A 15,968-nucleotide genomic window follows, 5' to 3' on the forward strand; every position below is an offset into this window, starting at 1 on the left:
ATCAATAAGATCCACTTTAAAAATACAAAAATTAGTAAAAATAATAATACATAAGTACCTTTATTCTTAACATGACAGATAAATATGATTCCCTTTGCTTGGCTCAGTTTTCCCCAAAATCCATTCAAATACATGAATCACAGATGTTCCCATGCAAGTCCTTAGAGATGTGGATACAGGGTATAAACAAATATTTAAAAATAACTTGAGTAACAGACAGAAAAAATTAAATGTGAAAAATGTTAATACAGTTTTAAGATTAGCAACAACCCTTGGGGAAGTAGGGTGAGCATCTTATTGAAATCATAGAGTGCAGGAGTGTGTAAGGTCACAGTGTGTCATTTCTGAACGTGGGAGAAGAGAAGCTGTGAGGACCTCACTTGGCAGATGACAAATGTCCTCTAGGCTTTTCTAGATTAAAGCCTGCCAAACATGAAATTTCTACATAAAGCTGTCAACTGATCTGTGGCACTATTGTATTGCTACAGATTTCAGGAGAGATAGCCAAAATAATGAAGCTAAAACACATGCAAAAAGATTAAAACCAGTTCTGAGTGTTTGGGAGCAAAAGAGGACAGGAGTTTACAAATAGAACTTAAAATATGTTGAGGAAAAGGATACAAAACTTATACGGAAGTAATGATTACCTGACTCCAAGTGACATAACAAAATTCAACTCTTCTTGCTATCCATTATTCAGGGAAATTTAAAAACCGTTAAGAGTTGAAAGGGATCCTGACTATGTCAGCAAGGACAGTAAGCTAGTCCACTTTTCAGTTACTCCAGCAACTGCTGGATAATGAGGTATGTGATAAGACCACTTAGTTTCATAGCTGTGAACCCACTGATGGACTTTTTTTTTGTTGTGCAATGTTTGTTGATCAGGAACAGTGCTAGAGAGACTTCCACAAGAGTGATTAGGGTGTTCTGTGGGTCTAGGGATGGCTGGGTCTACAGAAGTATTAGAGGCAAGGATGGTAAATCCATACCCATTATGTAATTAACTAAGCAACAGGGTGATCACTCTGAGGAATGTTGCCGTAAGAGAGGCTCCATGTTGGTCCCTGCTATTAATAGGTTGGGCACTGAGCAACAATGTTAACCAGGTCAGGCTTGGTAAGGAGAATCCCATTTGCCAAACTCATGCATAGCCTTCACTCCTATCTCCATGGACTCTTTTTCTCTCCATGGACTCTTTAACCAAGAACTGAAGAGAAAATGACACATCCACAGAGTCTCAGTTTGTCCACTTCATAATAAAGATTCTCCTCTGTTGTCAATCCTTTTGACTGACATTCACATTAGACACAAATGTATTTATAATCTGTACTCATTCTGAAAAGTCCATTCACATACCTCTTACCCAGAATTCCTTATAACCAGTCTTCCAGCCTTGTTCTTCTGAGTCACCAATCATCTAATCAAGTCATTGACAACTGGTGATTGATCTCTGTAGTTCCGTATTTCTGACCGTCTCTCACTCCAGATAAAGTGGACAACCAAATTTTCTGCTTTAAGTTATTTCCACTGGTAGGATTTTCCTTCACAACTGTACTTTAGGGTCACCTTTGAGTGGGGCTGTATTGCTATGCCTGTCCCCTTTTAGATAATAATAGTATAATGCACAGACTCATTTGTTCACTGGACTCAAGTTTGGGGGCTTTTTTTTCTTCTGTTAACCAGTCATAAGGAACACAGCAACAGATCATAGGTACAGTCTGAGGTAGAGAAGGTGATGATATAAGATGAATCAGGGTCAAAAGAATCTGAGTTTCCCACTGATACAACTTACTTCTACTTCTTGGACCTTCCTGAGCTTAGTATTTAATATATCACTTCCATTTGATGATGGATTACTGCTGCATACACCCAAACTACGCTAAGTGGGGCAGACTGCACTGAATTAGTAATGATAATCTCAAAACCCATGGTGACCTGAGTCTTTTCCAAGTTCCAAGAGCAAACCAGAAACTGTTCCCCAAAATGAGGTTTGTTATCTGCAGGGAGAGGCACTGAGTTGCTCCAAAATTCTAGTGGTTTGTGCTATGATTCTCTTTTTGGTGACAATAGAGATTTCATTCAGCATATCTATTGCTGTGAACATTCTGAGTATCCTTGTTTTTGCTGGATTAAAAATCCAAGTATCAGAGAAATTTTACTGAAGGCTTAACTTCCTGCAAAGCTTTCTTTTATTCTACTCCTTGTGGAAATGGTAGTCTATGGATAACTCTTGATTCATTTAAGTAGTACTGTTTAATGTGGTAGGTTTCCTGGAAATCCAGAAAAGAATTTCAAGCACTATACCTCTCTTTTCAAGGTAGATTGTGTGAAGTACATCAATTTGAGGGATATCTCAACATATTTCAGACATTTACAATACTAGAAATGTTATTAAGTTGGAGAGGCAACTTTTGTGGGGTTTATCTTTCACTGTCCAATTCAAATATATTTTATTAAGGCCACTAAAGTATTTGCACTTCCTATTGATAGGATCCAACCATCATAATGCAGTTCAAGAAAAGAACTAGTGTAAAATGTTGTGGCCTCTGAGTCAGAACCAGTATGTAGTAATACCTAAAAGATCTGGGTATTTCTTTTTTCTTAGTTCACAGTCACTCTGTTGTGGCCTCAGGTCCCTTTGGAGAAGGCCTGGAATATTTACTATATGTACTGGCAGCAGTGGTGCTGGATCTTTCCTCAAAGGAACTCAATTTCCCCTTCAATAAGGAGACGTGGGTCTAAAAATTCATATGGCTATGAGTTTCCATTGTTAAGTTCAAGTCAGGTTCTTGAATACTTGATATAGAGTTGTTGTTTGGTTGGTTTTTTCCTACTATACAGGCCATGCAATGCTCTAGTTAAATAACCATTTATTTTGTTTCTAGGGACACCACTATCAATTAGTTACTGTCAAAAATCCCTGAAAATCAAGAAATTCTTATTATTGATATATCCCTTTTCTCCTTTTTGACAAATATGTCAACCTTATTTTTGGCAATTAATTGCTGTCATTTTTAATACACTTGGTCCCCACTAATGGTTTGTTGGTAAATACTTATCAACTAGATTGCCAGCACAAGAAGGAAGGAAGGAAGGAAGGAAGGAAGGATGGAAAGAAGGAAGGAAGGAAAAGGAAAGGACAGGAAAAGAAAGAAAAGGAGGGAAGGAAAGGAAAGGAGAAGAAAGAAAGAAAGGAAGGAAGGAAGAAAGAAGAGGGAGGAAGGAAGGAAGGGAGAAAGGAAAGAAAAGGAATAAAGGGAGGGACAGAAGGAAGTAACCCCTGTCTGAGGCAGTTGCTGATTTTTTTGGTGTAAATACTACCTCTATGACTGACTTCAGATTACCAATGTGATGTCACTGAAAACACAGTCGGGAAAAGATGCAGTATATAGTATTTCCACCATATATACACAATTGACATAAATAACCTCATGGACTTTTCCAATTTTGATATAAATTACTGGGGAATAAGGACACAATGAAGAATAAAGAATCAATACATCATTTGGCACAATGAATCTAAATTTTGTTATAATAAGTTGTAATGCTGAGTCCCTGTGGGTGCTTATATTATAGACATATATAATGATAACGTTAGGGAACCAATTATTACATTCATATGGAGGTATCTTAATATTGAGAGTCATTATCAGAGTGAAAATTTTATCTAGTAATTTTGCTAAGTAAAATAAATAGGAATCATTTATAAAACACTTTTTAAAACTGAATAAAGTCAGTTCCAAACTGATTTTGAAACTCCAAAATCACAATGCTTACAATGATATTAAACTTTAATACCAGAAACGACTTTCTAATTGCTCTGCTATTTTGGAAAGAATAAATGTAGGAGACAGGATAGAACAACTACACACTGGAATATTGCCTTCTTAATGTTATCTTCCCATATTGTCTATCTACCTTAAAAATCCTAACTTTTATTTAAAACATTTCTCCAAATTTATCCCTGTGGTTTTAAATGTTATGGTTTTTAAACATGGATTATGTGTTACTTTGCTCAAATGTTGTTGCATAATGAATTGCTCATTTCTCTCCCCACTAAAACAATTAAACAAATAATAATTTCCACCTGCAAGTTTGATGTGAAGCATTGCTTTTAACTTCCTCACATTACTATATATTATTTTTCTTCCATATTTTTGTGTTGACACATCCTAATATTTGATTACTTCCTACTTTACCTTTTTGGAAAATGAAGTAGTTTGGTTTTTTGTTTTGTTTTGTTTTGTTTGTTTTTTGTTTGTCTTTTGGACTAAATAATTTCAATGTAATATTACTGGATTTAAAAGGCTATGAAATAGGGAGGCAGCCAGTCAATGCGAACACTTCAATGAAGTAGTACAATAACTTGAACAATGTGGCAAATATTTAAGACTAAGGAGAATTAACACTTTGGTGACTTGCTTAGGCAAGATCATTTGGGCAGTACATTTTGACACTTAATAGATTATTTTCAGTATCCTGAATTTTAATCTACAAGGATCCACTATTTTAGGGCTCTGACTATTGTGCCCACATTATTTCTGGCTGTCCTTAATTCATCAAACTTGTATCAGATTACTGCCCTATTGCTTCTGACACACAGTTCAATTATAAATCTTCTGTGTTAGGCAGCATCTCACAGTCTTTCCTCTGGAATTAATAAATTTGTGGTCTTTGACATCATCCATCTTCCAAATCATGATATTACTTTGCTTTTTTTGTATATAATTTCACAACTTCTAGTCTGATCTGTGTAGCTCTTTTCCAGAGAAATATTTAATGGAACAAATTACACTTTTGTATTGCACTATTTAATTGTGTTGTATATGTTTAATGCTACTTTTAAATATTTAATATTGTTATTTCTAAAAGCAATATATGGAAGACAGGAATGATCGTAGCAGTAGCACTGACTGTGAACCTTCCCAATCATTTCTTTTTTTTTTTTTTTCCCAATCATTTCTTAAAAAGAGATAGGACAACTAGGAATAAAAAATAACATCTATCACAAAAGTTGCTGACAAACTATTTCTATGGGCCTCAGAGAATGAACAAGCAAGGTCAACCCAGATGTAGTATAAAAAGCTACATAGGAAGAGAAGCTTTGGGGGAAAAGCAGAGGAAAGACAAAGGGGGATTCTAACAGATTTAAGATCTAAGAAACAGAAATTCCCAACAAGCCCTCATTTCTGCAAGAAAGGCTTCCCCACTCTGAGTAAAAGAGTCCACTGATAAATTCCAGAGAGACTCCAAAGGCTCCAACTTGTAGGCAAATGTAAAGAAGACTGTGAGAGAATCAGAGTGTGCTGGATATCCTGGGCCCAGAGGACCCCCAAAATACTAAGTAACAGTAAAGAGCACTGTGAGAACATACTGCTGGGAACAGAACTTAGATTTATTTGACTGGGAATTCCGGAGTAAAGAGGAATGAAATTTCAGATACAAGTGGGAGAGGGGCCTTGACAAAAACATATCTCAAGAAGTTTTGAAGAAGGAGACTGACATCAACAAGATGGTAGAAAAGGAAGTCCTGGCCCTTGCACAAAGAAACAAAGATTTAACAGTCATGTGTGTACCAGAATACCTTTACAAAAACCCTAAGAACTAGTTAAGAAGTCGCAGTACCCCAGGAAAGCACAGGACTGAGAATAACTGCATTGAAATAAGTAAGAAGAGCAATTTACCTTTACCTGTGTTTCCCTCTCCTCCACGTTGGCAGAGGTAAGCATCAAGAAAGATCCCATTTGCCAATGATTACTCTTGCAGGCAAAAGAGAGAATGAAGGGTGTACCCAACATACCCAGCCTTTTGGAATGCTGACTGAGAAATTTTCTCCTATCTTGCTTCACCCAGAGTGCTGAGGAATTTGGCATGGAATGCCTCAGAACAGCTAAAAACAAAGAAGAGGCATGGGTGGCTCTCAGCAGCTGGTGTGGCCCCCAGCAGCCAGCCCAGCACCCAGCAGTCAGTGCAACCCCTAGCAACTGGCAAGGAAATCAGCAGAGAGTGCAGATCTCAGCAGCCTCTGTAAATCTCAGCAGATGACGCATTTCTCAACAGAAAGCATGTATCTCAGAAAACAGTGCAGTTCCCAGCAGCTGGATCAGATCTGTCAAACTGGAATGAGGAGCATAACCAAGAGATTTCTTCAGGCAAGGGGGACAGAAGTGGGACTTGTGCCCAATGTTCAGGCATCTCAGTGTACTGTCCCAGGAAAATAGAAAGATGGCTCTCAGTATCCAGCAAGGCTCAGCTTGGCTAGGAGAAGATGTATAATCCTGAGACTTCTCTCCCAGGAAGGAGAGAAACAGAATATTCACATCCCATAAAACGTCTTATAAAACTCCCAGAATCTAGCAAGGCTGATTGGTTAAGATTGTTCGTTGCTGGAAAAGGTAAAAGAGGTGGAAACTGGAAAACTGGAAGAGATGGCTGCTTCTTCAAATGTGAAAACATGAACATGAAATGATAAGAAAAACAGAGAATTAATATTAACAAATGAAGCCTTAGTAACAAACAAAAAGAAGTGAAGATCTATGAAGTATGTGGCAAAGAATTCAAAATAACTGTTTTAAAGGAGCTTAGTGAGCTACAAGAATACAAAGAAAATTAATGAAATAAGGAGAAGAGTATATTACATACAAAATGTGAATATCAACAAAAAGGTAGAAACCATACAGAAGAACAAAACAGAAATTATGAAGGTGAAGAATACAATAACTGAGAATACAATAACTGAACTAACAATAACAAGACTTGATAAAGCAAAGGAATCCATAAACTTAAGGTAGAAATTTGAAATGATCCAGTCAGAGAACAAATAGGAAAAAATAAAAAGAATGCAAAAACCTAAATGACTTATTGGAAACCATCAAGGGACCTAATACAATCTAGGCATTATAGGAATCTCAGAAGAAGTAAGAGATAAAGGGGCAGAAGCTTATTTAAAGAAATAGTGGCCCAAAACTTCCCAAATCTGGAGAAGGAAATGGTATCTGGGTTCAGAAAGCCCAAGAAACTACAAATATGAGAAATCTGAAGCAGTTTACACCAAGACACATAAAATTGTCAAACTTAAAGACAAAACACTTTGAAAATAACAAGAGAAAAAAGGGTCATCACACATCATGGAGCCACTATAAAACTATTAGCAAATTTCTCAACATAAAATTTGCAGTCCAGAAGAGAAGAGGATGATATATTCAAAGTGCTTTTAAGAAAAAAATTCAGGGGGGCGCCTGGGTGGCTCAGTGGGTTAAAACCTCTGCCTTCTGCTCAGGTCATGATCCCAGGGTCCTGGGATCGAGTCCCATATCGGGCTCTCTGCTCAGCAGGGAACCAGCTTCCCCTCTCTCTCTGCCTGCCCCTCTGCCTACTTGGGATCCCTGTCTGTCAAATAAATAAGTAAAATCTTAAAAAAAAAAAAAAAAAAGAAAAAAATTCAAAGAGTTTAAGGACTTTTTTTAAGCCTCATTATAACCACAAATATATGCATATATATGTATGATATATGTGATATTTGATATATATGTGTGTGTTTGATATAGTTCATATATTTGCTACACATGAGAAACTGAGAAAAGAATCATAGAATATCACCACAAATATTAATAAAACACAAAGGTAAAAAGCAAAAACAGGAAAAGACGAAACAAAAATTGACAAAATAATTTAAAAAATGACCATAGCATGCTTTCCTTAGCCATAACTACTTTAAACATAAGTGGATTAAACTCCCCAATCAAGTTACAGAATGGCTGAATGAACAAAAACATAAGACCCAACCATATACTGTCTACAAGGGGTTTATTTTAGACTAAGGACACAGAATGAAAGTGAAGGATGGAAAAATGTATTCCATGGAAAGAGTAAGCAAAAAGAGATCAAGAGTGATGATATTTACATCAGACAAAACAAACTTTAAATAAAAATTGGTCACAAGAGACAAAGAAGTACATTATATAATGATAAAAAGGTCAACTCATCAGGAAAATATAAAAATTATGAATATATATGTACCCCACAACAGAGTATCTAAGTATATAAAGCAAGTATTAGTAGAACTGAAGGGAGAAATAAATAGCAATGCAATCATAGGGGAATTCATATGACACTTTCAACATGGATAGAACATTCAGAGGGAAATTCAATAAAGAAACAGCAGACTATACATCAGAAAGATCTAATAAACATGCATAGAACTTTCCATACAATAGCAGCACAATACAGATTCTCTTCAAAGCAAGCTTATGGAAGATTCTCTTCCATAAGCAAGTGCTTATGGAACATTTTCTAAGACAGATCACTGTTCGACCACAAAACAAGTTATAGTAAATTTAAGGAGATTCAAATCATATCAAGTATCTTTCCTAACCACAATGGTCTGGAACTAGAAATTGACAACATAAGGAAAATTAGAAAATTCAAAAATATGTGAGGATTAAATGACACACTCCTGAACAACCAATGGGTCAAAGAAGAAATCTAAAGAAAAATCAGAAAATATCTTGAGATAAATAAAAATGAAAACAAAGTATAACAACTTATGGGATGCAACAAAAGCAATATTAAGAGGAAAATGATAAATGCTTATATCAAAGAAGAAAAAAGATCTCAAATAAACAACGTAATATTACATGTCAAGAAAGGGAAGAACAAATTAAGGCCAAATTTAGCAGAAAAAAGAATAATAAGTATTAGAGTAGAAATAAACAAAATACAGGGAAAGAGAAGGAAGGAAGGAAATAGAAAAGAAGAAATAATAAGAAAGTAAATCAAGGAAACCAAGAGTTAGATTTCTGGAAAGATAACCAAAATTGACAAACCCTTAGTCAGACTAAGATAAAAAGAGAGCAGACTCAAATAAATAAGACCAGAAATGAAAGGGGAAACATTATAACTGATGCCATAGAAATTTTAATAAGTTATGAGACTATTATGAATAATTACCTATCCATAAATAGGATAATCTACAAGAAATGTAGAAATTCCTAGAAACATACACTCTACCAAGACTGAATAATGAAGAATAGAAAAGTTGAACAGACCAATAACAAGAAAGGCGATTGAGTCAGTAATCCAAACCTCCCAAGAAAGGAAAACCCACAACCTGATAACTTCACTAATGAATTTCACCAAATATTTAAAGGAGAATTAATATCAGTCCTTCTCAAACTCTTCCAAAAAACTGAAGACAAAGAAAAACTCCCAAACTCTTTTTATAAGCATTACCTTATAATGCCAAATACCAAAGCCAGACAAAGGCACTACAAAAAAAGAAAGTTAAAGTCCAACACCTCTTATGAACATAGATGCAAAAAACCTCAACAAAATACTATCAAATTGAATTCAGTAGCATATTTAAAAGATCATGACCAAATGGGATTTATCGCTAGGATGCAAAGATAACTCGACCTCCACAAATCTATCAACATGATACACTATCTTAACAGAATGAATGAGAAAATTATATGATTATTTCAGTAGATCCAGATGGTGGGATGCCTGGGTGACTCAGTAGGTAAAGCATTCAACTCTTGATTTCAGCTCAGGTTGTGATCTCATGGTCCTGGGATTGAGCTCCATGTTGACCTCTGAGCTCAGATGGGAGCCTGCTTGAGATTCTCTCTCCCTCTGCCCCCTACCCGCCCCCACTCTCTGTGTCTCTCTCGCTCTCAAAGTAAATAATAAAATGAATATTTAAAAAATATATGCAGACAGAGCATTTGACAAAATTCAACAGCCTTTCATAATAAAACTTCTCGACAGATTAGGTATAGAAGGAATGCACCTCAAGATAATCAAGGTCATATATGACAAGTCCACAGTTAACATCATGCTCCATGGTAAAAATCTGAAAGCTTATCTTCTAAGTTTTTTTTTTTTTTTTTAAGAGTTTATCTATTCATTTGACAGACAGGGATCACAAGTAGACAGAGAGACAGTCAGAGAGACAGGGAAGCAGGCTCCCTGCTGAGCAGAGAGCCCGATGCGGGGCTCGATCCCAGGACCCCGGGATCACGACCCGAGCCGAAGGCAGAGGCTTACCCACTGAGCCACTCAGGCGCCCCGAAAGCTTATCTTCTAAACAAGACAAGGATGTCACCACTTCTATTGAACACAGGACTGGACATCCTGTCAAAGCAAGGAGGCAAGAAAGATAAATAAAAGACATAGAAATCAGAAAGTAAGAGGTAAAATTATCTCTGCTTGGAGTAAATGATCTTACATATAGCAAACTCTAAATATCCCCCACACAAAAAAAGTTAGAAATGACAAATTCAGTTAAATTGTAGATTACAAAATGAAAATACAAAAATCAATTGTTTTTATACACTAACAATTAACTATTTAAAAAGGAATTTACAAATCAAAACCACAATGGGATACCATTACACACCTGTCAGAATGGCTAAATTAACAACACAGAAAACAACAGATGTTGGTGAGAATGTAAAGAAAGGGGAACCCTTTTACACTGTTGGTGAGAATGCAAACTGGTACAGCCACTCTGGAGAATAGGATGGAGGATCCTTGAAAAGTTAAAAGTGAAACCACCCCACAACCCAGCAATTCCACTACTAAGTATTTACCCAAAGGATACAAAAATACTGATCTGAAGGGACACATGTAACCCAATGTTTATAGCAGCATTATCAACAATAACCAAATTATGTAAAGAGCCTAAACATCCATCAACTGATGCATGGATAAAGAAAATGTGGTGTGTGTGTGTGTGTGTGTGTGTGTGTATATGTGTGTGTGTGTAAAATAGAATATCAATCAGCCATAAAAATGAATGAAATCTTGCCATTTACAATGATGCAGATGGAGCTAGAAATTATTATGCTAAGTGAAATAAGTCAGAGAAAGACAAATACCATATGATTTCATTCATATGTGGAATTCTGGAAATGTTTTAAAACAAATGAACATAGAGGGGGAAAAAAGAGAAAGGCAAACCAAAAAACAGAACCTTAAGTATAGAAGGTTGCTAGAGGGGAGGTGGGGGGGGTTGATTAAATAGGTGATGAGTATGAGCACTGTGTATTGTATGTAGGTGATGAATCACTAAATTTTATACCTGAAACTAATATTAGTTTGTTAGTTATTGTATGTTAGCTAATTGAAATATAAATAAAAACTTAAAACTAAAATAAATAATTAAATAAATAAAATGAATAAACATACAAAAAATCTAACTTACAGGAGCATTGAAAAGAATAAAATACTTAGGAATAAATTTAACCAAGGAGGTATGTATTGATCTTTTACAAAGTTTAACTCAAAATGGATCTTGGACTTAAATGCAAAATTGAAAAGTATAAAACTCTTAGAGAACATAAGATAAAATTCTCTGATCTAGAGTTATAGAAACAAATCTCACTTTCTTCCAAAAGCACAACCCATAATAGGAAAAACTGATAAATTGGACTTGATCAAAATTTTAAAATATTTGCTCTGTGAAAATCCCTGTTACAAATAAAAAGCTACACACTGGAATAAAATATTTTCAAGCCATATACCTGACAAAGAATTAGTATCCCTCAATATGAAAAAGTATTCTCAAAATACAGATAGTAAAACAATCAAACAATCCAGTTAAAAAATTAGGACACAAGACATGAAAATATATTTCATCAGAGAAGATACACAGATAGCAAATGAGCATATAAAAAGAGCTTCAGGGCACCTGGGTGGCTCAGTGGGTTAAGCTGCTGCCTTTGGCTCAGGTCATGATCTCAGGGTCCTGGGATCAAATCCCGCATCAGGCTCTTTGCTCAGCAGGGAGCCTGCTTCCTCCTCTTTCTCTCTCTCTGCCTGCCTCTCTGTCTACTTGTGATCTCTCTCTGTCAAATAAATGAATAAATAATCTTAAAAAAAAAAAAAGAGCTTCAACATCATTAGCCTTTAGGAAAATACAAATTAAAATCACAGTGTCTAAAATAAACTGTAGTGAGAACATCAAACTCTGACTAGGGTGTGAAGAAACTGGATCACTCATCATTACTGGTGAGAATGTAAAATAGTATAGTCATTCTGGAAACAGTTTGGCAATTTCTTTAAAAACAATGCATGCACAGCCATATGACCCAGTAATCTCACCCCTGGGCTTTTTTCCCAGAAAAATGAAAATTTATGTTGATGAAAAACCCTGCGCATGAATATTCATAGCACTTTTATTCATAATAGCCAAGAACTGGTAACAACCCAGGCATTCTTTAAAGGATGAATGTGAAAACAAACTGGTACATCCACACCATAGACTACTACTCAGTTGTAAGAAAGAATGAACTATTGACGAATGCAGAAAATTAGAGGGACCTCCAGAGAATTATACTGCATGAAAAAGAAAAGCAACATAAAAAGTTACACATTATATTGTTCCATTTATATAACATTGTTTAAAGGACAAAACTATAGAAATAGAGAACAGATCAGTAGTTGCTAGGGGTTGGGGAATCAGGGTAACATGGATGTGTTTGTGACTATAAAGGGGAATAGAAGAGAATCTTGTGGTAATAGAAATATGTCTCTTGAATGTACAAATGTCGATATCCTAGTAGTGGTATTGTTCTACAATATTGTAAGATGATATCCTAGGTGCAAACTGGGTAAAGACTATCTGATTTCTCTGTATTCTTTTTTTTTTCCACACTGATGTATAAATCTAGAATTATCTAGAAATACAAGTTTCTATTAAAAATAGTCATAAACTTCTTGAGATGAATTCTGAAGTATTTATGAGTCAAACTCTTAAAAATGCACAATTCAGAATGGTTAGTTAGCATTTTATCCAAAAGAACAATAATTAATTCAGAGGAAATGACAAGTACTTCAATCTGTAGGTCAACCAGCAAATCTCATTTTGTTAAGTAGCACAGTGAGTCTTATTTGTGTGAAGATAGTTTCTTAACCAGGAGAATACATTTTTATTAATAAGCTTTCATTGTTAAAAATTAAAATATTCCAAGTATATGCATGGGCTAATATATTTTAGAGATACTCTTAGTGGTATACTAGGGTCGACATATCAGCTTACAAAACAGATTGTTAAATTTGGGGGAATTTTGTTAATCAGAGCCAAAATTAAAAACTAAATTATATGAACTGTCAATTAAATAAATTATATTAAAAATAGAAGTAACACCTACCCAAACTTCATCACTTCTTAGTTATTTTTCTGCACTTTATTATTACTTACACTTTTGAGATTATTTACATCTATTGTGACTATTTGGTAGAAATTCTATACAATCATGTATCTCTCCACATTTTTCCTCAAATCTATTCAGTGACATGATGTGGATAGCTTGAGGTCAGAAATAGTAGGTATACCACAGAAATAAACAAATGATAAAAATTAGAATTTTTATTTCTGGAGAGCCAGTTGTTAATTTTTACGCAAAAAAACCCAACCAAACAAACAAACAAAAAAACCCCACTGGATGACAATCTCCACTTTTGCCTGAATATAGTTTAAGAATCTAGAGAGGCAAAAAAAAAAAAAAAAAAAAAAGAATCTAGAGAGGCCTTTAGCTTATACTCACTAATTGATCCCTGAGTGTCCTCTGTCCAATCATTGGTTGTCAAATGCAAAGTATACTGATTTAGGGACACCTAAAGAGACTTAGCTAGGACTCCACAGAACTTAATCCATAGGTTGAATGAACTGGTTTGTGCCTACTTGCTAGTGAATTGAATGATTAACAATTAATAAATGTCTTTAGAGCTGCTAAAAGTAAAAATAGGTGCTTATTGTAGAAAAATTGGATGCGGAGAAAGGGGAACCCTCCTACACTGTTGGTGGGAATGCAAGCTGGTGCAACCACTCTGGAAAACAGCATGGAGCTTCCTCAAAATGTTGAAAATAGAACTGCCCTATGACCCAGCAATTGCACTGCTGGGTATTTACCCTAAAGATACAAACGTAGTGATCCAAAGGGACACGTGCACCCGAATGTTTATAGCAGCAATGTCCACAATAGGCAAACTATGGAAAGAACCTAGATGTCCATCAACAGATGAATGGATCAAGAAGATGTGGTATATATACACAATGGAATACTATGCAGCCATCAAAAGAAATGAAATCTTGCCATTTGCGGCAACATGGATGGAACTAGAGCGTATCATGCTTAGCGAAATAAGTCAAGCGGAGAAAGACAACTATCATATGATCTCCCCGATATGAGGAAGTGGTGATGCAACATGGGGGCTTAAGTGGGTAGGAGAAGAATCCATGAAACAAGATGGGATAGAAAGGGAGACAAACCGTAAGTGACTCTTAATCTCACGAAACAAACTGTGTGTTGCTGGGGGGAGGGGGGTTGGGAGAAGGGGGGTAGGGTTATGGACATTGGGGAGGGTATGTGCTTTTGGATAAATTGGAAGGGGAGGCGAACCACGAGAGACTATGGACTCTAAAAAACAATCTGAGGGGTTTGAAGTGGCAGGGGGGTGGGAGGTTGGGGTACCAGGTGGTGGGTATTATAGAGGGCACGGCTTGCATGGAGCACTGGGTGTGGTGAAAAAATAATGAATACTGTTTTTTTGAAAATAAATAAATTGGAAAAAAAAAGAAAAATTGGATGTATTAAAAACAATATAATTAGGGGCGCCTGGGTGACTCAGTTGGTTAAGCTGCTGCCTTCGGCTCAGGTCATGATCTCAGGGTCCTGGGATCGAGTCCCGCGTCGGGCTCTCTGCTCAGCGGGGAGCCTGCTTCCCTCTCTCTCTCTGCTTGCCTCTCCATCTACTTGTGATTTCTCTCTGTCAAATAAATAAAATCTTTAAAAAATATATATATAATTAAAATTATTTGTCAACCCATCTCCTAAGTGAACTATTTTTTTTAACAGTTTGGTATTCTTAAAAAAAAATTGGTATTTTTTTGAGAATATTTAAAATAAACACTTTTGAAATAAGCACAGTATAGTTGTTAACATTCTGTGTCAGTTATGTGTCAGGAGCTTTACTACATATTTACACATATCTCAGTGAATAATCACAGCAGTCATGTGAGATATGATCTATAACTTCCCCCTTATACAAATATTAATGAAGTACAAAGAGGTTAGGCAACTCGTTCCAGGTTACCAACCTAGTAAGTGCTTAGAGATAAATTTTATCTAGTACTTAGAACTGAAACCCAGATAATTTAATTTTTTAAAGATTTATTTATTTATTTGAGAGAGAAAGAGAGTGGGGAGAGGGGCAGAGGGAGAGAACCTTCAAGCAGACTCCTTACTGAGTATCGAACCTAACATGGGGTGGTGGGGGCAGGACTGGTTCTCATGACTCTGAGATCATGACCTGAGCTGAAATTAAGAGTTGGCACTCAGTGCACTGAGCCACCCAGGCACCCCTCCAGACAATCTAATTTTAAAGGCTGTTTTTTCTACCTTTCTATCCTGTTCTATTAAAAATATTTTATCTTTCTTAAATTATACTTTTAATTTATTTTTATTTTTGGGGGGGTGGGTGTGACAGAGAGAGAGAGGGAGACAGAGAATCTTAGGCCAGAAATCAAACAATAATTAACAAGTATTGCATCATTAGGATGATAAAAACAAAAAAAAAGCCAGAGACAATAGAAGTAAAGGTAACCCCTTTAGCCATATCTGGGGAAAATATCTTACAATGGCATGAGAGAGGAGAGCAACAAGAATTCTTCTACATTGATTGCTGAGAGCTTATAAATTCATATGACCCTTTTGGAAAGTGCAATAATTTAATACTGTCTAATAAAGTTGACTATAACCTTTCATTACAAACTATAAACACTAGAGAAAATTCTGTGCATGTGTTCCTGGAAAAATGAACAATGATGTTCATAGCAGCACTGATTGTAATAGAAAATCTGGAAACACATTAATTTGCCTAACAGAAGGAAAAAATCAGCTGTGATACATTTACACAATAGCTTACTATTCATCAGTTAGAAAGGATAAACTAATGCTACAGTC

Source organism: Neovison vison, chromosome 1 (assembly GCF_020171115.1).
Source record: "Neovison vison isolate M4711 chromosome 1, ASM_NN_V1, whole genome shotgun sequence".
In the NCBI taxonomy this organism is placed as follows: Eukaryota; Metazoa; Chordata; class Mammalia; order Carnivora; family Mustelidae; genus Neogale; species Neogale vison.